Source organism: Engraulis encrasicolus, chromosome 2 (genome assembly GCF_034702125.1).
Source record: "Engraulis encrasicolus isolate BLACKSEA-1 chromosome 2, IST_EnEncr_1.0, whole genome shotgun sequence".
Taxonomy (NCBI): domain Eukaryota; kingdom Metazoa; phylum Chordata; class Actinopteri; order Clupeiformes; family Engraulidae; genus Engraulis; species Engraulis encrasicolus.
Genome location: NC_085858.1, coordinates 13715033 through 13740164, shown reverse-complemented (window position 1 = coordinate 13740164; position 25132 = coordinate 13715033). Strand labels below are relative to the sequence as shown.

The 25132-nt window shown below is 42.9% G+C and overlaps 1 pseudogene; it reads right to left on the bottom strand.

Annotated features, from left to right (window-relative positions):
• Positions 1-2873: 2873 nt before the first annotated feature.
• LOC134468701 (myosin-4-like) lies at positions 2874-23837 on the bottom strand (annotated as a pseudogene).
• Between the last annotated feature and the right edge of the window lie 1295 nt (positions 23838-25132).

Here is a 25132-nt window from a genome sequence, read left to right as displayed (position 1 = left end):
GCTTGTCCCTTGAGGACACAAACGGAAGGATACAATACACCTGTGTAGGGTTTCATTCCTGTTCTGAAGGTAGAGGTATGTACTAGTCGTTTTCACAATACTGCAAATAGGGGATTCCATTTATAATATTACCAACAGAAATATGCAAATGTTTAAGACGAGACACTTATATGCAGTTAACTTTGATTCTGACACATTGCTCTGCTGACTTTTTCACATTCAATTAAATTAGAAGAAGATGAGAAGGCCTTTGATGCAAATCCCGCAATGGCAGTTAAGTTACTGAATTGTCATTCTCGGTACACAGACCTGCACCCAACTAACTTAGGTCTTGGGGCAAACAAAGTTTATTGTACAGGGTCAAACAAAATTTAACCAAGATTGTGGGTGCACCACACATTTTTTGCAGTATCAATTCAGCACTTCGAGAGTTGATTGAACATCTTCTTGAGTGTATTTGGTCCTCGAGTCGAGTACTCTCTAAATGTTGAATTAACACTGCATTTCTACCGAGTATATTGTTGAGATCATCATCATCAGTGTGGTTTCCTTCTGGTACCCAGCAGGACGCTGTCCACATCAAAGTGACCCTTTATGAAAGTCATACATGTTTAGAATTAACCCCCACCAATAGCACACAGCGCAACAAATGCCCTGTACTTGTCAGCTGCCGCCAATCAGGCTTCACCTCTGAGAAAAAAAGGGAATGTGCTTATAGGAATTACAAACTTGAGCCCACAATAATCCATTCTGTCATGGAAAACAGTGGGACGTCTCTGGGCACCCTCTTCATAAAGGACAGTTCCCTTTACGCAAAAGGGCTGCTCTCTGAGTCTAGTTTCAGTTGGTCCTGGAAAGGTTGTGTCTCTGCGTAGGATGTTAGTTTACGCTACTATGACATGTGCGTCATTGGGGTCCTGCCACTAGGAGAAGTCACAGAAGCTGATATCTGAGCAATGAACTGAGAATGCAGTTGAGGGTTGCCTATTGGGTTTGCTATGGTAAGGTAGGCAAAGGGCTCCATCTGGTGGTAGCTGTGTGCATGTTGTATTGCGTCAGTGGACTGTAATTGAACTGGATGATTTATACTGGCAAATTATCCCAATGAATTCCATTTACTTACTACAGCAATAACTCACACATGTCATTCCATTGGCGGCTGTACTGGACATACTACAGTAGTTACTAAGTGACTGTTGATGTTGAAAGTTTTTGAAGTTTTATCACAAACAGTCATTAATTATTTTAATAATTTTGATGGCAGCTAGGATGAAGTAAAATGCTGTTTCACTCCAATAAACAAAGTCAATGAGTTTTCTATACATTTTGAATTTAGTGGGGGTTTTTTCCGTAAGTTTTATTTATACAGCACATTTAAAATCAGCACAAAACTGGACAAAGGACCTGAGGGACCTGACCATGTAAGACTTATAAATTAAAAATAAAATACTAAGATAGTATTTTGAAATTAGGGTTCTATGGACGTATTTTGGTTTTATAGATAATGCCTTTATGGATGTCTAATGTTTTTATGGATTTTGCTTGGTTTAAGCACATTGAATAATGACGGTGCATGATAATGTGCTATATACTGTAATAAAATTGATGGAATGATTGATTGATTCAGTGATTGATTGATTAAGCAGTTTATACTTGTACTGATGATTACTGCCCGTTACCTTTGGACACTACATACAGGGTAGGCTACATGTGGACCCGGAGTCTTGTCTGCCATAGCTTCTGTGAAAATGTTGTTAATTGAAGTCAAAAACAAAATAATAATAATATTATCAATAATAATAATTTTGAAGCACATCATCACAGTTTTCAGCGTACCACTGACAATACAGACACTTCATGATGATGATCCATGAGGCGTGGCCCAGTTGTGCCGGACTGCTTTCTAGCGGCTATTATTAGCATTGCTAACCCACAGCCCAGGCCAGTATAAGGCCCTCTCTCTCGTGCATAATCCCAGGCTGTCTGCACTATTACATTCCTGGAATAGCTTCAGACAAACACATTATTTCTGGCGGTGAGAAAGACCATACTTTGCTTCATCTAAGCTCTTATGATTAAACCATGTTTTTTTACTTCATTTCCAAGATTTATGGCAAGATATACTATACATCACTGATTAGAACTAGCTTGGAGTTACAATACTCTCCTACTAATGTTGGGACTTTTTTGGAGTGTGGTCTACATATGGCAAGGGGAAAAGCTAGATTAGTGCAGAATCTCATTTCTAATTTCTACCCCTACCCCTACGCCTTCCCCTTGCCCATTGTCCATTCAAACGGAGCTGTAAGGCGTAGGGCTTGAAATGCAACCCCTACGAATTGAGACACCCCTTCAACAATCACGGAATGACACTCACAGCTGTCATGAATTCCATACGTTAGGTTAACGTTAATCGCGATTCATGTGCATGTGCGTTTCATGAAAATACTTATATTTGTGTGCTTTTGTTGATGCCGGCACCATTTTTAAAGGGTATTCGCAATGCATTCAGGGAATTCGGTCGTACCTCTCCGTTTGAAGTGTGCCTTCGGATAATCTCTGCCCTTCCCCTTACCCCTTCCCCTCTGTCTGAACGTGAATTGGGACGGCCCTAGCCCTTCACATGAACAAGCAAAACGGAGGGGAAGGGGAAAGGCGTAGGGCTAAGGGCTAAGGGGCGAAATGGGATTCAGCCTAGAACAGATATACTGTAGGTCCAATTGAAAAAAAAAATGTGGGAAAAGACAGAGCATGATATGAGACCCGTCTGTGATAAAGCACTATGATCATTTTAATGGAAAAAAGTGAGGCTTACTGAGATAAAAACATACATTGAGTTTAAAGAGATGACATGAATAGAAGATTCTGTCAAAAGTATATTTATATAGGTAATACTCATACAGGGAAAATAACGCCATTGTGTTCATGTCTACTGTATCAAACTACCAATACATAACAATTAATACTACTGATAATTAACCCATTGATGCCTAAGGCACGTGAAGGGTGCTGAATGCCTGAGCCCTTTTTAAGAAAAGCTGCCCTCAGCCTATAAAAACCTAAATATCTCAGCTTCTGAAGCACATAAAAATATGCACTAAGTTGCATTTAAACGCTAAGACCCTCATCTTTCATTAGAAGGTGTTCATTCATTTCAAACAAACAGAGATTTTTAATAAAGGTCTTAACATTTCATGAGCCTGAATGTTGCGTAATGACGCTCCAGGCGCCAGGGCCAATGTTGCACAACGCAACATCAGGCATCAATGGGTTAAAGGACATTTTGTCTCTCATAATTTGTCAAGTCAACATTAACAACCCTCAAATACATGAACAATTGATTTCTCATCTACATGCTGATACATACTGTACTAAGGACTATGCACTGCATGCCCTCAGCACTCGCTACTCTCAGGGTTGCCAGATTTGTCTGCTGATTTCCAGGCCCAAAAATGCTCAAAACCACCTAATCTGGCAACACTGGCTACTCCTCCCCCTTACCCCCCAGGTCTCTGCTTCTGGCTCGGAGCTTGTTGACTTGGGACTCTGCGATGTCGGCGCGCTCCTCAGCCTCCTCCAGCTCGTGCTGGACCTTCCTGAGCTTGGTGAGGTGCACGCTGGTCTGCTCCTCCTACATAAACAACAGGAAATTGACTTATGGAAGACAACATTGGTGTACTTCATCCTTAGAATATACTGTACTCAATACAACTACCACTGTGTGTACTCAGACATACAATATCAAAAGTTAAATCATCTACAATACTTTGACTCAGACTATTAAAGAGCTAATATAAGAATGCAAATAGGTCACTGAGATGTTTAAGCAATAGAGTGAGTTTTTTGTTGTTGTTTACACCTGTCGAACGTACCGCGTCTTCACACTGTTTCTTGTAAGCTTTCACTTTCAGTTGCAGTTTGTTTACCAAGTCCTGCAGCCGTGCAGCATTTTTCCTATCCTCTTCTGTCTATAAATGGGAAATAGAAGGGCACACACATATCAGATAAAAAGCCACACACATCAGATAGACTTTCAGCAGCTAGGGATGGGAGTGGATTGGATTACATGCTCTGGTTTAAATGTCTGTTACCTGATATGTAAGTTCCCTGATCCTACGCTCGTATTTTCTTAAGCCTTTCATTGACTCTGCACCTCGTTTCTGTTCGCCATCAAGCTCATTCTCCAGATCTTTCACCTGTTACGAAAACACAAACATAAAACCACTGCATAAATAAAACTTGTGTTCGACTCATCTCAACATGTTAATGTGAATAGAATTGTGCATCTCTCACTCTTGTCTCTAGTTTTTGAATCTCTTTCCTTCCACCCTTCATTGCAAGTTGTTCTGCTTCGAGCAGGCGTTGCTGGAGGTCTTTGACTGTTGTCTCCATGTTCTTCTTCATCCTCTCCAGGTGAGCACTGGTGTCCTGCTCCTTCTTCAGCTCCTCTGCCATCATGGCAGCCTAAAGCACAAAAAATTGTCTATTCCCCTTGATCAATTTCCAGTTGTTCTTTATGCTTTTACAAGCCAAACATGCAATATTTTACTGACATCTATGATGGCTTTCTTTGCTTTCTCATCTGCATTTCTGGCCTCCTGGATTGCATCCTCCACCTCTGACTGGAGCTGGGCGATGTCAATCTCCATCTTCTTCTTAGCATTGTTCAGGCTGGTTGTCTGTGATGGATGTCAAAGAGAAGTTCATTACCGCTGATGGCAAAGCTGGATTCAGATGCTGTAATCTACTATCACACATTCCAAATGACCTGGTTTTAAATCTAGGCCATATGTGGAACTGGATTATAGCCCCTGAGTCCTGGTTGCCCATCATTATTCGTTACAAGGCTTTTAACAACTAAGCAACAACTAAATCCGTCCCAAACTAACCAAACCTGAACGCTCACCTGAGTGCTAAGAAACTGCATTTTCTCGCTGATGTCAAGCACCTCCTGTTCTGCCATTTTGCGACACCTGTCCGACTGTTCCAGAGCTACTCTGATCTCCTCGATCTCGGCGGTCATGAGAACGTTGCGGCGCTCAGTGATAGCCAGCTGCTCCTTCATGTCCTCCTGTCCATGGAGGGCGTCGTCCAGGTGCACCTGAGTGTCCTGATTGAAACACAACACAGGAGGCCGAGAGGGTTAGATAGCGTATGCAAAATACAAACTTGGAAATTGTGTCACATAAGCACACAATTCCATTCCATTTTGTGGCCCAAACAGTCTTTGGTTCAACAAAATAGCATAACTGACCATGATAATGTTGGTGACTTTTTTAACCGTCTTGGCTGAAGTAGGCTAGTTAGCAGAGCAATGTCTACTGATTAGGCAATATTTTACCCCGTGTTCACACTGGCACTGACTGTTGGGTGGACACAAAATGTATTGTACCCAGATGGTTCTGTTTTGAAGGTTTTTTTTTTTTTTTCGTTAAAAAATTGGCTCTGCTTTGAATGGTTTTTCATTATTTATTCAGTGTTAATTCCTTATTTATTCATTTTGTCCAAACAACAACTGATTATCCTCCTCTTTCTAAAGACCGTTTCTGCCACTCTGTGAGGCAGACACTTATGTTTTTTCCCCAAATTAATGTACTCATGTGAAGATCACGATAAAAATGGAAATGAGTGGCTCCCAGTTGTGATTCGGTTCCCATCAATCGAGCCGTTCAAAATAATTGATTCGTTCACAAACGTCACTACACTATTGTCTGCAATGTTATCTCGCCTGCCTTGCACACTGACCTTCAGCTGTGTCTGCAGGGTGCGGAGTTGCCTGTGGGCCTCAGCAGCCTGCCGGTTAGCATGGCACAGCTGGATCTCCATCTCATTCAGGTCTCCCTCCATTTTCTTCTTCACACGCATGGATTCATTTCGGCTACGGGTCTCAGAGTCTAGGGCGCTCTGGAGCGTGTCAACGGTGCGCTGGTAGTTTTTCTTCAGCGTGTCCATCTCTTCGTCTTTCTCGGCCACCTTCCGGTCCAGGTCCGACTTTACTTGGTTGAGCTCCAGCTGGACATGGAGGATCTTGGCTTCTTCGTGTTCCAGCGAGGACTAGGTAGACAAGTTTATACCAATTACATTAGTACCTTATATATTTTGTCTCCCAAAATCTGTTTCTGTTTTGACCCTGATGAAAGGTGTTAGTCCAGGACCAGCCCTGTAGACCCGTTCGCAATTTTGAGTTGAGGGCGTTTCTCACTGGATTTGAGTTAGTGGGTTCCTAGACATTAAAAATCACGGAGGTGCTCGTCCACCATAGTGCCAGATTTTTCACAATATGGCCGCCAAATATGGCCGCCATCGCCTATGACAAAAACCTGTGTTTTTTACTTTTAAATTGTTTATACACATGCCATACATCAATTCTGACCAATTTTTGGAGAGGAAACCATTTCTGACAATTACATGAGGAGAATGTGACCTTAAAAGGTCATTGCCAAGGTCAAATTTGCTATTCTGAAGAATGTCAATAGACTTTCATTGTAAAAATGAGAAACAAATTCTCAATTATGGAATGAGCAGTTATTTGCTGATATTGCTATGATTATTTTGTGTCAGTATAGTCTTTAAAAGGTCAAGGTTAAGGTCAAGGTCATGTTCCAGGCCTTTTCCCTATTCTGAACAACTCGGCCATCTAACACTTCCACACAGTCAGAGGTCAGGACAGCACATGCACTGCAACAGTCAACACAGATAGGATCCCCCCACTAGAAGAGGAGAAGTGTGTCAGACATCACAAGAGTGCACAACTTCACTGCCTCTTTCAAATGCTTGTGCATAACAATCAAAGCGGAATAAGGCGAACACCATTGCATATGATGCTTCCCACAGCAAAAACCTTCATATCAAGAACCCTCTCGCAACTTTTCACAGGATTGGTTCATGTTCAAGCTACCAGACAATCAGATCTGACCAGTCTTCTTGCTAGCTATGTTGTGGAATGCTCGAAAAACCGACAGAAAACCATACTAAGCACTTTTACAAGGGAGGATTATACATTGGCAGGTATCCAACTCTGATTATGCTGACAAATCATCACTTTCTAGTACCAAGGGTTCACACTATGAAGCCTTATTACTGTTTCAAGATGCTTCAGTGAACAGACACCTTCAAAAGTCTCCAGTGTCGGGCACAGAATTAAGCCAAGCTGATGATATACTGCAGAGGAATTTACCATGCCAAGAGGTAGATGATCATGCAAAGCCAGTGGTTCGACCGGCCCTACCACCAGACATGCTGCTGCATCCTGAAAACAAGCAAGCAACATTACTGCATGTTGCAACTGCAAAAGGTTTATCAGGAAAGCACACATTCTTGATCAGCCTGATTCGCTCTGGTGTGTCAGGAGGAGACCTTTTGATGCGGGCTGCTGTACACACACTTGTCTCATCTGCTGTGGTGCCAATGATGCGTGCTGGCTTCCTTCCTATAATACCAAGACCCATTACTGAGTGTGCCACTGTCAGACACTGCCTATCCAACTTCCGGTGTTCGCAGACAGATGAACCAGGCATCAATGGCAATTTGGTGTGATGAAACCTGCATGAGACGGAGCACTTCAAGGATCTCTTCCACTGTATTGGCCCTTTCCATTGGACGCGTGTTATTCTCAGATATCAGGGAAAATTGCCTCGAGGTTCTGGCCTGGATGATGCATTGATGCATTCAGGCATTGCACACTTCACTGGCTTCAGTTGCCCAGAATTTGAGTTTGAGGCCTTGATTGAGCAAGTGGAGAGCTTGAATCAAGACAAGTCAGAGCTCTGCCAATTCTTTGAGGTTTGGCTGGATTTGGCGGCCATCATTAAAAATGCTGTTGTCTATGAAAGAGAAGGAAAATGAATCAATATGTGGCTACCATAACGTCCTATGCCAATCTTTGCAGTACGTAACTGCATTAATTACCTATGTTATGGATCATGGTATCTTGAACAAATCAAGATTCTAGTGTTAACACATTCTGACGGCCCGTACCCACACAGAGTAATTCCGCTCCGCTCTCATTGACTTTGAATGGGGGCGATATCGCGCTTGACAGCGCGGAGGTGAAGCGATATCGCAGCGGGACGCGGTTTGATATAGACGAGATCTCTATATCATGCAAATTTGATGGTCCAATAGCCAATCAGATGGGTGTATGGGTAGCAAGGGCGGGAGTAAATTTTTTTTTTGGAAAAACATGCCGCCGATTTCTGTGATTTCCAACATCACGTTTTTGCTTAATATAAAGACCCTAAATGCCTATAAATGTCACGACTACCACGGATTGATGTAAAAATGCCCCACGAACTTATGTAACACAAATAGGTTACCCCTCATTGCCATTTGATCACTCGATGTTTTGAGCTAACCGGGTAAGCTAACGTTAGCATTTTACCAGAACCAGGCAGCTACAATCTTATATTAGACTACTTCTGTACTTCTATAATGATATAACGGGGCTTAAATGTTATCTAGGACCAAAACACAATCAAATTTAAGCCATGTAAACACTGTGTTGTGATATTGGGTGAGTAATGTGTGCAAACGACCTTTCGTCGTTTGTTATCTCGCTCGGTCTACCCGGTGTCAGCTGCGAGACACATGCCGCGCCGCGAGGCTCGAAAGTCGGGTGAGCAGCGTAGTTAGCCCCGGGGAGAATCTACTGGGAGTATCTGTGACCACACCCCCAGCGCGATATTGCGCGTCGCGGATCCCGCTTGCCAATTTCCCCAGTCGGTACTAGGCGTGAGCTGTACTATTGCTTTTCTGTAGGTCAGTGGGTTGTGCAGGATCGCCATTGCTAGTTCTGTGCTGTGGGAGGTGACATAAAGGTTGAGCAGCATTCAGAGAGTATTTAAGGGTCATGGAGGACACTTTGTAGTAGGAGCCACACGCAATGTTAATGTTGCAGCAAAGTTTGAGCTCTTTCCATCAGATTACAATGATCACTGATGTCCTCAACTTTCTCACCAACAACACCACTTTGAAGCGGAGAGAATGCCACCTCCAACATGCACTGAACACCACTCCACGCCTTACATTCAACTGAAATGTGTCATTGTTGCTAGACGTTGTGGTTGATCCGCAGAATCCATACTCAGTGACCGTTAATGCACCCGTTCCACTGCACAATCTGCTCAGCAACCAGGTTGTCACACCTCGCCTGCGCAACCGTCTCCAAAGCTTGCTTGGAAGCTTGTCTTCAGCTTATACAGGCAGGATAGGTTGGTTCTCATGAACATTAGATAAGTGGAATGTTTCAAAAAGGAATCTTCTGCAGTACAAAGATCAACCATAGAAGACACCATCAATCATCGTAAAGGAGCAGAAGTTGGTCTCATCTAAAGACATAGCTGAGGCACATAGGAGGATGGACATTGCTGATGAACGGGGCATGAGTATTCAGCAGATCTCATTATGTCATTTCAGCATCACCCCTGTTAGATGGTGACTTTCCGTTGGTTGTTAACTAGTCAAAGCTTGTCAATGAAATTGAACCTCACCTTAATCTCACCCAATGAAGCTCTGAGTCTACTTATTACCCTCATGTTCGGGTAGACTTAATGTCAAAGATCCGTCAGATGCCTCTGGCAGAATTTAGGCGCTGTCATCAATGCCATCATCAACTCAGCAATATCCCTCTGGTGACATCCAGAGCTCATCCATCTTGTGACTCCTACATTGAGATGTCATTGAAGAAAGGTGAGCGCATGGGGCGTACCAACTAAACAACAGCCGTTGACATCATTGGCATGAACGGACAAACACCCATTCCTCACCAACTTGATAAGTTCTGGGCCTCTTTGGAGAACAAGTGAAATCTCCAATTGTTAGTTCCAGACATTATTTTTTATCAAACCAGAGGCAATACTACTGTCATTGTCAGCCCTGTTGTTGTTGATGATTAGGTGCTACCAGCAAAGTCAGCTGATGGTGAAGAGATTCCAGAGCTCTTGAACTGCGTTGATGAGGTTTAGGCCAGGTTGCTGGTGCATGTTGAGTGGGCTGTTAGTGTGAAGCAGAAAAGTTGTTATAGACTCAAATGATACAGATACATTTGCATTGCTTCTCCACTACAGCCCATATTTCCAAGAACTTGGTATGCAGGAGATTTACCAGCAGTATGGCACTGGTTAGATGAGGAGAATCTAACCCCTCAATCAATTAGTCTCTCATCTTGGAGCGTCACTGACAAAAACTGTGATCAAAGAACATATCCTGTAAGGAGATGATTGCATGAGTAGGGGGGTTGCATGAGGTTGGGACTAAACATGCAGCCATGGTTTCTGATCCAGTCCAGTACTTGGTTAACTTTGGAGAGGCCAAAATATTGACCGAGTAAGATGCAACATTGGCTGAGAAGTACTTGGTGCGTGTCTGGGCTGGGGCCAGATCAACCACAACAGCTGTAATATTTGATGATCACAGAGAAGAAATGTACAGCAATGGTGCTGGAATCAATGCTCTTCCTCCCATCAGTAGTGCTATAAGAGGGCACATTTAGAGAGGGGCATTTCTAGTTCATAGAGTCTGCAACATACTTGCAAGAACCAAGGACCCCAAAATAAGGCATGAGCCTAAGCAACATGGGTCGCAGGAGCACACACCTGAAATACTCCTGCCATTAAAATGCATGAAACCATTATCATAATATATGATATCATAATGATAACATGATTTTTTTTAGTTAAACTAAATAAATCACTACAATGTTACAACGTTCCACCTTAGTTAATGTATTGTGTTTTTGGCTTAATTTAAGCCTAGGTCTTTATCATCACATTTATTCATTAATTATTTATGCTATGATGGTCCATCAAGTGTTAAGAAATATTAAATGTTAGAAATGTTAGATTTACATTAAGTGGCAGTTCCTTATTCTTAATAATGACTTAATGGGCAAGCACATGGCTGAGTTCTTCATAATAGGGAAAAGACCTTGACATTGACATTGACCTTGACCTTGACCTTTTAAGGACTATACTGACACAAATTATCATAGTAATATCAGCAAATAACTCCTCATGCCACAATTGATCATTTGTCTCTCATTTTTACAATGGAAGTCTATTAACGCTCTTCAGAATAGCAAATTTGACCTTGGCAATGACCTTTGAAGGTCAAAATCACACATCCTCCTCATGTAATTGTCAGAATTGAATACCCCTCCAAAAACTGGTCAGAATGTATGTATGACGTGTGTATAAACAGTTTAAAAGTAAAAAGACAGATATTTGTCATAGGCAATTGCGGCAATATTTGGCGGCCATATTGTGAAAAATCTGGCACTATGGTGGACGAGCACCTCCGTGATTTTTAATGTCTAGGAACCCACTAACTCAAATCCAGTGAGAAACGCCCTCAACTCAAAATTGCGAACGGGTCTACAGGGCTGGTCCAGGACTATGTTGGGTACCTCAGCCTCCTCGAGGGCTGTCTGAATATCCACTTTGTCTTGCTCGCCCTGTTTCACAGCCTTCTCCAGCTCGTGAATGGTTTTGGACGATTGAGCCAGATTTTCAGTCACATCCGAAATCTCCTCTGAAAATAAAGATGATAAAAATACACATCATAAAGATTCTTAATGATGCAAGCATGTTGAAGCGAGATAAGAGATGAGAAGAATTTAGGAAATCCAATGACTTGTCTGGGCATGTAAGGGCCTCCGCACATTGGCTCCGACAGCACTGTGGAGCACTTTTGCTTCTGACACAATTCTGACCCCTAAACCCAATTTCACACCAACATAGCATAGATAGTCAACGGGCGGCTCCGACAAAATAGAACTCGACTCCAATCGCTTGCCGACATCCGCGAGATGCAGGGTTGTATTGACAACAATGGAATCGAACTTTGTCGGAGCCGATGTGTGGAGGCCCTGATATGAGCTTGATTTGTCACCATGTGTTGCAGTATGCTTGCAGCAAATAAGACCATGGAGACATACGCTGAAGGTTCTTGTTCTCTCTCTTCATGTTCTCAAGGTGATCCAGGGCCTCTTCATAGGCATTCTTCAGTTTGAAGAGGTCAGTGCTCAGACTCCTGGACTCCCTTTGGGAGGCTTCAAGCTCTGACTGACTCTCCTCATACTTCTGCTTCCACTCCACGAGAATCTGGAGCAAGAGTGAGAGAGTTTGATCATTCGTTCATTTGCACACTCATTCCTTCATTCATTGCGACGTAAAATGTTAGGCAATGTTAACCACACAGAAAGTAGTAAATAATGAATTAGTTCATTAAGTAATTGATCAAATTATGAAATATTATAAATATAATGTAATGTATAATTTACTATGAATTACCTTATCAAAGTTCTTTTGCTTCTTGTCCAGGACGGCACTGGAGGCAGCAGCCCGCTCCATCTCCACCATGAGGTCCTCCACCTCAGCCTGTAGTCTCTGCTTGGTCTTCTCCAGAGAGGCACACTTGGCATTCACTGCCTCAGTCTGCTCTTCAGAGTCCTGAAGACGCTGTGCAAGTCTCTTTCTGAATTGCAGCATACAAAATGAAAAAAATTGTGTAAGCATGAAATGGGTCAACAATATTTGAAGATACGCTCCCATGAGTGCCATAAATTCAATTTTGTATGTCTCGTTTATAGTATATTTGATTATGTTGGCTTGACTTGATATGCTGCTCAACATGCTAAGCACATGGGGCATCATAAATGTCAAATTACTTGGCCTCCTCCAGCTCCTCTGTGCGCTGGATGGCGTCAGTCTCGTATTTGGTTCTCCACTGTGCCACCTCGCTGTTGGCCTTGGACATGGAGCGCTGCAGCTCAGCCTTGGCCTCCTGCTCCTCCTCAAACTGCTCCCGCAGGAGGTCACAGTCATGACGGGACCCCTGCAGAGCATGGGCCAGGGCATTCTTGGCCTGAAGTCCATCGGAAAAATCATTAATATTTCAGACAAGAGCAGCTCAATTAAGAAAACTGACGTAACACAATGGATGTAAAATGAAGAGAAAGAAAATGAAAAAGTGATTGGAAATGGTGAACCTTAATTTCCTCCTCCAGAAGCCGCCTCAGTTCCTCAAGTTGCTGAGTGCCCACATTCTTAACTCTGTTCAGCTGAGAAATGGTACTCTCCTTCTCCTCAAGACTGCGTGTGAGCTCACCTGTTCAATGAGATAAAAATCCTTTAGTACAACCACCAGCAGGAGGTGTAATGTATTTATATGGCAGAAGCAGAAGCAGAGATGTCACCATTTTCAGCTAGAAGACGTGCGTTTTGACTTGTGTAGTCAGTCAGGGCCCTCTGAGCTTCCTCGGCCTTTGCCTTGTATTCATGACATTGATCCTCAAGACTGCGACACTGTTTCTCTGTATTGACCTGTCATAGCAATAATAGGCTTATATGAAAATCACACTTGTGGACAGTGATTTTATTTTATTTTTACAAGGTGGGAAATGAAATGGTTTCAGGCTTACTTTACTTTTCAGAACTCCCTCCATGTGGCTTGACATGTCATCAATCTCCATCTTGTATTCACTTTTCTCCTTCTCCAGTTTTTGCTTAACCTTCTGAAGATTCTCAATTTGCTCCCCCAGTTCCGCAACGCTGTCAGCCTGTTTCTTGCGGAGGGTGGCAGCGACAGTCTCGTGCTGCAGGGTGGCCTCTTCCAGGTCACGCCTAAGCTTCTGGAATTCTGCGTCCCGCTTCTTGTTCATCTCGATCTGAGCCGCAGTGGCACCGCCGGCCTCCTCCAGCCTCTCGCTGATCTCCTCCAGCTCCCTGGACAGGTCGGACCGCTGCTTCTCCACTTTGGCTCGGGCAGCACGCTCGGCCTCAATCTCCTCCTCCAGTTCTTCAATACGAGCCTATAAATAATTATTTGAAATGATGAAATAAAAACAATGACCCAAGGCTTAATTGAGTGCTTGTCTAAATATAAGCTTACCTGAAACTCTTTTATTTTCTTTTGAAGCTGCAAGCTAAGCATTTGCTCATCATCAATTTTGCCCTGAAGGTAATTCAGTTCGAAATCCTTCCTGTGACAGGAGAAGAAGACATTTTCAGGCATAATTAATTTCATTTTAATGTGAAAATACATACTTGAAATACATGACTTTTCAGAGAATGACCCATACTTTTTGAATCTTTCCTCAAATTGTTGCCTCTCATTTTCCAAATCCATCACATTTTCTAAGGACAGTTTGAGGTCACCCTCCAGTTTCCTCTTGGCTCTGTCAATATCTGCCCGGATCTTCTTTTCTTGCTCCAAAGAACCCTCCAGCTGAAAAGATAACCTTCTCATTTATCAACTACACAGATATATAATAAAAACACCAACCATTATCAGCAGTGTGCATGGAAAAACAACTGAGATACACACATCATCCACTTGTTGCTCCAGCTTTAGCTTGGTCTTGGTAAGAGTGTTGACTTTATCCTCCTCTGCCTGGAGGTCATCCAGGGTCTGCTGGTGAACCTCCTGCAAAGCTTTCATTTCCTTTGAGGACTTCAAGAGAGCTTCTTCCATTGTGGCAAGTTCCTCGATCAAGTTCTTCACCTAAAGATGGAGTTAAAAATAGCACAAAAACATTATCATTTCTCATGCTAATGAACTGAGCACTGTAATTTGAGCAGGTTATGTACTCTGCCATACAAAGGCAAAGCACAGTAACTACCTATTTTGTCAAAATTGAGTAAATACTGAGAACGCTCTTCATAACACCTCTATCTTATATTCCAAATGCGTCCTGTTTTAGAGATATTGCTAGAATATGACAAATTTGCAGTGACTTCAATATCCAAGCTAATGCCAAAACTTTTAAGGCAATTTTCTCTGTTTCAGTGTTGGCATAGATACTGCAGTTTGCCTTTGCAGGGCAGTACTGTGGTAACAGATTGTGCTATCAGATTGCTGGAAAAGTAATCCTTCCTCTCACCTTATTCTCAGTGGCATATTTTTCTTTTTCAACCTTGGCAATGGTGAGTTCCAGGTCATCAATGTCTCTTTTCAGCTCCGAGCACTCATCTTCTAATTTCCTTTTCCTGGCTGTGATTTCAGAATTTATCTCCTCCTCCTCTTCGATCCTCTCAGCAAACTCCTTCACTTTTGCCTCCAGGTGGATCTTGCTTTTGATCATGCCCTCATATCTCTCCTCAGCATCTAAGAGATTATCTCGTTCCTGTAAACCATGTTCAGGTTTTAGTGATTAGGCCCATATTCATTTCGGTGGGTTGCAAACACATACTGTAGTACTATGAAGATAAGACAGTCATTGCCATTGCATTTATCGTAAGTTGACAATGACATTGATTTAAAAAAAAAAAAACCTGCAAGAAAAAAGGGAACCCATACCGCTTGGATTTGAAAGTAAAGGTCATTCTTCTCTTGGACAAGGACGACCATTTTCTCCTCCAACTCCTTCCGTCTGGCCTCAGACTTGGCAAAGTCCTCTTTCATCTTGGAGAACTCTTCTTTCATGTTCTGCATCTCTTTCTCTGCCTCGGCACTGCGGAGCAACGGTTTGATCTTGAAGAAGAGCCTCATCCACGGCCAGTTCTTCACATTCATGAAGGAGCGCAGGTTGTACTGCAGGACGTAGATAGACTCCCTGTACAGAAACCCAGTCAAAGATCCGTCATTCAGAATCATATTTGAATAGTACCCTACATCATGGCTGCCAGTATGGCACAGTCAAAAAATACTGTATGTATGATGTTCTCCTCCACCTTTTCCTTGTCATCTCTTTGAACTTGAGCCTGGACACGTAACCCCTGGAGACAGCCTGGATACGGGTCATGAGCACAGCTAGTCGCTCGTCTCTCATCTCCTCCAACAGACCGAGCAGCCCGGCTTTGAAGAACACCTGAGGAGAATAAAACAGTCATGATGAAACATCAGGTGCAGTACTTTCATGTGAATTGGAGGCATTCAGCTCTTTCCTTCAGCACTTCCCTTAAAACTGAATTACTGGGATGAAGGTCTTTCCACATATTGGGTGTTAACCAAAGAAATGCAATAAGTGCAGTAAATAAAACTATTAAAACCAAGCAATAATGCTGTAACATTTATGCCAATAGGTGTATGCCAGACTTTACAGTATTTGTCACAGTGCTGACAGTATTGATTTACAGCAACACTAGCCTTAGGGTTTAACATAGTCTATTTCTCAAATACTAGCAGAAATACTGTACATTCTAACCTTTGTATATCCAAACTTATATTGGTTGTGATCAACATCAATTGAGGACAGCAACTTCTCAGAAGCCTTTTTGCTGTCAATGAACTGTCCCTCAGGGATGGCACTCGCATTCAGAATCCTATACCTATTGAAAAGGAGAATATAATGTTCATTGTTTAGGAGGGGTCTTCATTAAAATGATTACCATTGCAATTGATGGGTGTGTAATGTGGGATGAACATGAACCTCTGCTTGAAATCTCCGTAGAGAATTCTACTGGGGAATCCCTTCCTACAAATCCGAATGCCTTCCAGCACACCGTTGCAGCGCAGCTGGTGCAGCACTAGGATGTTTTCCATGGCACCTCCAGACAAAACAACAGAAGTTCAGGGTAATTTCTTGCATGTTGTTTTATTATACTTCATGTTTGTTCTTTTTTTCATTATAAAATACAAATCAGTACTACTGGTAAGTTTCTATGAGTGTATATGTATAAATTATTTAGAACCAACAAGGTCGGCCTAGCCGTGGCTCTAATGGCTGGGCACTGGGCTGCTATACGGGTGACCCGGGTTCGATTCCCGGGTCATTTCCCGATCCTTCCCTGTCTCTCTCTCTATCTTGCTTCCTGTAATCTCCCACTGTCCTGTCTGAAAAATAATAATAATAACAAAAAAAACCACACACACAAAAAAGGTAGGGGTGGTGATGTCTCACCTGGTGTCTTGGTCTCATTGGGAATGATACAACGCACAAAGTGGGGGTGGGTGGACCTCAGATTGGTCATGAGCTTGTTTAGATTTTCCTGCAAACAGCAATTTGATGTCAGATTCACAATTGGACACCCAGTAACATGCACTATGTCTGAGAAGTCTTTTTGGAAGTGTGCGAGACACAGGCCTCAGAATATAACATAACACATCTTCTCATCTGTTATATGTGACATATCCATATATAAAAATCACATGATTAATTGGAACATCTGTAGTACATACCAGAACCAAACTAAATTATCACCTAATTGGGGCTGGAAAATCATAATCACCTAGTTTGTGCCAGAAGAACAATTGATTTACCCTGAAAAGTGCAGACACTGTTTGAAAAGATGAGCCTTTCTTCTTGCTGCCCTTCTTACTGCCCCCCTCTACAGCAGGGAAAGAGACAATATCACACAATTCCTTAGTTTTATAGGAAAAGTTCTACAAGTTGTATATGTGTATGTGATGGTTGTACACAGTTGTTGTGCACCATTATTTTAATCATAAACATATTTTAAGTTCTGGTGTAACTGAAAGCAAATTAAGAATAGGTACTCTAAACGGAGAATTACATTTTAATATTCCTATTATTGGCACTAAAGTGAGCTGCATACATGGGAGATTGAGGACGCTCCTGTTTACTGTGGAGACTCACCGTCTGCAGAGGCGTAGGTGGCAAATAGCTGTGACAGTAGTTTGAGAGCGGCCTTCTGATACAGCTGCACCACCGTGTCATTCAAAGGGTCTTTGTTCTTCTCCAGCCAGCCGGTGATGTTGTAATCCACCGTTCCGGCATAGTGCACCAGAGAAAAATGGGCCTCCACCTTGCCTTTGGCAGGCTTGGGTTTCTGGAAGTTGCTGTTCTTGCCAGAGTGTTGATCGTACAGTTTGTTTTTAAAGGAAGTGTCTGAGGCCTTTGGAAACATACACTCCTCTTCCAGAATGGAAAAAATGCCCATTGGCTGGACACAAAAAGGGAATAATAATTATTCTTTACAGATAATTGCATTGTTTATTGATATAAAATGAACATTTAAACCTTTCTCTACATAGAGTATATCACGTATTACGCTACTTACGTTACCTTTTCAATGAGCTCAATGCAGGCAGCTAAATCCATCCCGAAGTCTATAAATTCCCATTCAATTCCCTCTTTCTTATACTCCTCTTGTTCCAGCACGAACATGTGGTGGTTGAAAAACTGTTGCAGTTTCTCGTTGGTGAAATTAATGCACATCTGCTCCAGGCTGTTCATCTGTTGGAAAGCAGACGGTAGACAGTTTGGCATGCCAAACATAATCCCTCTCAGTTTGTGCCTGTGAATTTCTTTTGTAATGTATTTTTGAGCTTTTTTGCTTTTATTCAGATGGGACAGTGAAGAGAGACATAAAGAAGAAAGTAGAAAGATAGGGAGCTGGGGAATGGTTGGGAATGACCCAGGCTGGACCTTGGCAATGTCTCTCAAGTATGCTGCCCTACAAAGGCAAAGTGCAGTAACTATGTCAACATTGAAGCTGGGAAAAAGACATTCAAAGCATTGGTATTAGGTTGGATATTGTAGTTACAAATTTGGCATTGCAATATATAAAATATATAAAACGGGACGCATTTTGGAGAATAAGGTTTCACAAGATATAGGAGGTGTTGTGAGGACCATTCATCAAGTCTAAATTCAATTTTGAAAAAATGTAGTCACTGCATTTTGCCTTTGCACAGTAGTAAGGTGTGTGCACATTAGCACCGGTGTCAAAGCATGTGACTGTGAGACATTCTGTGATTCCCGAGTCACAGTTGAATGACACTCACTTCGAAGATTTCAAATCCGGCGATGTCCAGCACTCCGATGAAGTGCTGGCGCGACAGCTTGGTGTCCAGCTGCTGATTGATCCTGGTCACCATCCACAGGAAGAGCTTCTCATACACCGCTTTGGAGAGGCCACCCATGGAATTATATACCTTGAAGGAAAGAAAGCCATGAAAAGCGTGCGGAAAGTATAGCGTACTCAAAGACGCTTTACAGGAAGTTCAACACACACACACACACACACACACACACACACACACACACACACACACACACACACACACACACACACACACACACACACACACACACACACAGTATGTAGTACAATGTAGTACAGTACTGTACCGTAAATCTACTCACTCCCATACAAAACATATATAACAGCTTCTATAGTTATAGATTCTTCATATCTGATTTCCATTTCCAAATGACTATTTACAGTTTGAGTTTACCTGTTGGACAGTTTGGCCCTTAGTGACATACTCATTTCCCACTTTGACCCTGGGGTAACACAGAGCCTTGAGCAGGTCTGCTGAGTTCAGGCCCATGAGGAAGGCCACTTTGTCAGCCACTGGAAAAAAATCAATGGATCACAACCAGAAGGTAATCAGCAATGTATAAATGAAGTTATCAACATTAAAACATCTTGATATTCGTGTGTTTTAAAAAATACCCTCAGTGCCATCAGGCTCCGCTTGCTCCTCTCGCTGCTTCTGCTTGAACTTCATGTTGCCATGGTGCATCACTGCACCCGTAAGCTTGTATATGCCACTTTTCTCGTCAGTGTTGAAACCCAAGATGTCAATAGCATTCTATGGAAGCAGAGAGAGAGAGAGAGAGAGATCAAATCCTCTATTTATTCATTATCCACCGCTATTCATCCTGTTGAGTAGAGGAAGAGTGACTCTCACATCTGTAGCCATGAGTTCCTCGGTGTCATCAATGCTCTGCACTGTGATCTCCCCTTGGCTGATGAAAGGGTAATCATATGGGTTTGTGGTGAGCAGCATTATCTCTGAGGAAATAACACAAGAAGAGAGGATGAAGTTATATAATTGACCTGTAAACTCCAGACTGTAGATAGCCTTTCCCATGACTATGTATTTGAAATGTGCCAACCTATCAAATCCGGCTTCTTGTTAGACAGAATCTGGTAGAAGATGTGATAACTTCTCTCTGCAGGTAGCTGAAACGTAACTCTGGATTTTTCCAGAAGATCTGAGGAGCAGAGCATATACAGTACGTACATCAGCTGGATAAAGCAGTATTGTGCTGAAATGTTCATTTCAATTAACTCAAATATCCACTGTAAAAGACTTACACGTCTCAATATCAGCTGATGCCAGTTTCCCCTTTGTTCCAAAGTGGATTCTGATAAATTTACCCTGAAGCCAAAGAAAAAAAAAGTTTTCTTCCGTTTTGAATAAAAGTACAGATAGAGCGGTGGAAATTACACTCATAGAAGAGGGCTAATTAAATACTCACAAAACGAGAGGAGTTGTCATTCCTCACGGTCTTGGCATTCCCAAAGGCCTCCAGAAGAGGGTTCGCCTGGATGATTTGATCCTCCAGAGTGCCCTGTTTCAGTTACAGCATCACAAGAGAAAAACAGACGTTTTTCCCAGTCCATTCATGGACTCAGTTTTGAGCAGTTATGCGTAAAGCAAGTTATGCAACAGATATGATATGGTATCGATTTCTTAAAGCAGGGATTCGATTACTTCCGAAACTTCCCCCGATTCGATACAATTCAATTAGATTCTATTTTTTCCAATTACTTTTCTACTTCTATTATGTTATGGAGCTAGGGCATTGGACAGGGGCCAGCGATTCGATTTTTTTTCTATACTTAAGAATGCCCCACGATATGATACGGTTCAATCGTCGGCCGTAGGATCGATGCATCAATACATTTCAATTATTATTCAAACCCCTATACCATACTGAGAGACGTACCTGCATTTTACCAGGTGCCTGCTCCTTTTTCTTGCTCGAGTCTCCAATAGCAATTGTTGCAAAGTACTGGATGACACGTTTTGTGTTCACAGTCTTTCCTGCACCAGATTCTCCGCTGTTGCAAAGTGTGGAGACAAATTACATCTTATTCATTAAGAGTAAAACTATGGCACTTGTTAATTGATGCATACTTATCGAGAGTAATTCAATGGAACATACGTAATCAGAATTGACTGGTTCTCACGATCTGAAAGATAAAAGGGAAGGTTATTATACAGTACTGTACATGCAACATTTCACATTTAACAGTTAACATTTGTATTAATACTAATGATGTTCATGCTCATCACTTTTTTATTATCAGTAGAATTGTGTTTGGATGGAACAGTGGACTTGTGGAAAAGTGGACCACACACATTAGTTTACTAATCCTGACCCTCAGGATCAATTAAGTATCTCCACTTTACCCTTTGCTGTCTTAAATATAGACCAAGGATCAGTTATTATTGTTGTCTGTATTAGGGCTTTCTCAGAGCTTCTTTGTTTGTTTCTCCACTGGTCCCAACATGCTGTCCGCTTGTTATCTTCCTCTGCCATGGCACTGGTCACCATAATGTAAAGGAGCATCTACAGCAGTGTTTCCCAACCTTTTTTGTCTTGTGTACCCCCTAAGCATTTTCGTTGTGCCATGAGTACCCCCTAAGTCAAGTTTTATATCGCTTTCTCTATCCCAATGTAACTAAGCTCCATGTATTTGTTAAAATTATATTTTTCCAAGTACCCCCTGCAATGTGCTCGCGTACCCCTAGTGATACACGTACCTCTGGTTGGGAAACACTGATCTACAGTACCTGTCAGCATGAACTGGTAGGCATTATCAGAGATGGAGAAGATATGGGGGGGCACTTCCTGTCTCTTCTTCCCTCGGTAGCCAGCCACCACCTCAGGGTTGTAGACCGGGAGCCACTTGTAGGGGTTGACAGTCACACAGAAGAGCCCAGAGTAGGTCTGCAGGAGGAGAGGGGGTAGATGGGTAATTTACAACATAATGAGGTGAGGGGCTCTCCAAATGATCAAGAATTCAAATCTAAGCTTATAGTATCTAGGACAGTAAATGTTGAAAATTGAAGGGCCCCATGGACTAGCTCAATGGGATGGTCCACCATTGCACCTGATGACCTGGCTTTGACAGCCCCTGTGTGAATGGGCTACGTAATGTGAGGCATACATTATGAGGCACTTTTAGTGCTTGGAGAAATAGAAAATCACTATATGGAGAGTTCATTTACCAGAAGGATTGTGGTTGCTGTTGTGTGGAGCTACTACTAGTTGATATATTTACATAATCTCTCCAGCTAACGTGATTAAAGATGAACACTTCCACGAGCCAAATTGCCACGAATAAACAAAGCCAGTGAATGAGGTGAGTGGAAAGGAAACCCATTTGCAAGCACACCTGATGAATAAATGATAATGGAGCTGAATAATAAAGGAAGTCATTAAGAGTAGTGCTTGTAGTTACATAAATCATCCAGGCTGCGTAGCGCTCCTTCAGGTTGTAAAGCACCGCCGGCTCATGCAGGTGGGTCAGCAAGGCCATGTCCTCAATCTTGTCAAACTTCGGGGGGTTCATTGGCCTGATGTCGTCTGGCCTCACCGTCACAACCTGTAGTGGAGAGAGACGGGTCAAAAATCCTCCAGTGTACGTACATGCTTAATAATACATGTTGTTGGGCATACTAGTCCAACCACTGCACATCTTGCATGTTTATAATTGCTGCAATCCAAGGAAACTAAAGCTCATTTGCGATATTGTTTCCTTAAAGTGGAATAATAATTGGGCATCATACACATACATGTACACAGTATGATGTATCAAAAACAGTGAATTTATGCATGTTTGAAATATGCTCATGAATAAACGTGACAGTAGATAAGGATTTATAATGTGTCTATATGTTTGGGGCAGCCGTGGCCTATTGGTTCGAGAGTCGGTCTTTCAATCTAGGGGTTGCAGGTTCGAATCCCCCTAGACCTCTCCCTACATCTCCATCCATGGATGAAGTGCCCTTGAGCAAGGCACCTAACCCCACATTGCTGCATGGACTGTAACAAATACCCTGAAAAATAATAACTGTGAGTCGCTTGAATAAAATTAAAGCGTCAGCTAAGTGTAATGTAATGTAATAATGTTTCATGCGAATGTTAACAACTGGTTATAAAGACATCTAATAGCGACTAAGCGAGTACCCACCCTTCCATCCTGTCTCCTTGGGATCATACTGTACGTACATAATCATAAACAGTACATACTGCATATACTCTATGTTTGAAATATGCTGATGAACATAAGGATTTATCAAACGTGTCCATATGTAGGTGTGGACAGTTAGTGGTAAAGCCATTTAGCAGGCACTAAAATAACTACCCACTCTTTCACGGTGGAATCACCGTCAATAAAGGCAATCTTATCTTATCTAATCTAATCATACACACCATATGACCAGCCATATGCTGATGAATAAGCATGGCAGTACATGGATATCCAAACGGATGCATCTACAGTAGGGGTCCACATCAGGGTGTGGAGCATGGAGAACTGGTAATGAAGACATGTAGTAGGCTACTGTAGTGAAGTGAAAGCCCTATTAGGAAACTCCAACTCCCATTGTCATTGTCACACAGCACTCCACAGCACACAAGTGAACACTGCAGACTGCACACAACAAAATTGCATTTATGCCTCACCCGTGCAAGGGGGCAGCCCCCAATGGCGCCCCAAGGGAGCAGTGCGGCGGGACGGTACCATGCTCAGGGTGCCTTAGTCATGGAGGAGGATGGGGCAGAGCACTAATTAATTACTCCCCCCACCAACCTGGCAGGTTAGGAGTCGAACCAGCAACCTTTTGGGCTACAAGTCTGACGCTCTAACCGCTTACCCATGACTGCCCTTTAAACCCCTGTAGTGGGGGAGTAAGGATTGAGTACTACCCACCCTTCCATCCTCGGTCTCCACCGTGACCTTGTTGCTGTCCTGGCTGAGGATCTTGCCCTGGACGTACTCGCACTTGGGGTCGGCCACGTAGCAGGAGGTCTTGGCGTCGAAAGGCTTGTTCTGAGCCTTGATCCTGTCCCGCTCGGACTTGCGCAGGTATGGGGCAGCTTCCCCAAACATCTCCATCTCAGCGTCACTCATCTTTAAAAAAAAAAAAAAAAAAGCAAGAAATGACCACCACAGTCCACAGCTTAAGAAACTTTACAGCACACCTGTAAAATATTGACAATATGGAAAATATAATGCAGGTAGTGATATCGAATGAAGCTTACCTTTTAGTGTTCAGTAATATGCAGACACAACCTGCATCCACAAGTACCGGCCTCGCTTTAGAAATTCTGTCTTCTCTGTGTACTACTACAGTACACCAAACCTGGAAACAGCTCTATGGTGCCTTGTGTGTTTCAAACTCAATTGCATTCCTCACAGCCTTCTGTCACTGTGCTAACAAGACTTTGACAGCTTTTATACCGTGAGGCTTTTTTTCTCTGGAAGCATATTCATAAAGGGCAGCCACACCTTATTTAGGCCATGATCAATTTCTGGGTCTCAGTTGGGGGTGTTAGTGTTAGGGGGGTGTGAGGGGGGCGGTGAACTGTGTTCATTTTGCCCTTTTGAAACGTCTATCCCTGTCTTCATTGTGTCTGTTCCCTCTGTTAAATGTTTTTCATTGTGATCCTGGCCACCCAGCCCATTAAAAAGCAATGATGGCAGATTAGGGGGATTTTTGGGAGCTCTTGATTTAACACTGCTCATTTTCTCGGCTCAGAACAGATTAGGCCTGCCATGGTGGAGCCATAACACAGACCCCCGGGGCCGGCCGGCTGTCTGAGACTGGCTGGCCAACAACACCATGCATGACCCATCTGGTAGGGGATCACAATGAAGTGGGCAAAGGGTAACAAGCCGGGTGCAAGTCAAACTTCCTCCTCCCGTCCTTTCCTATGACATCTGGCCTCGTGGTGCCAACTGAGCGCAATGTTTTAGTTCAATATCTTTCCAAAACAGTATTCAAAGGTCAGTCTGTCATTTAGGATTTGGATGTTGAATGGGGGAAAGCTCCCCAAAAGTCACTCTACGCTGGTTGACTGCAGAGAAACTTGAGTGGTTTCTCCACAGAGGCAGGGCAACTCCCGAGGCAAGAGGGCGTTAGTTTGACTTGCACACCACAGCCAGCGAAGCGGACAAGGGGAGACAAAGGGGTCGGTTGTCCCGGGCCCAGGGAGAGAGGGGGCCCAGATTTGGGTTTTCATTACATGGTATGTATTGGATGGGGGGCCCATTCAGATGACTTTGCCCCGAGCCAGGCAAAAGCTGTCAGCGGCCCTGACCACAGCAGTAGTTCTATGCCAAAGGCAGCCATTTATCACCACAAGACGGTTCTAACTGTAGGCCATTGACCTGGGAGAACGTAAACCAAAGAGCAAAATCTCAAC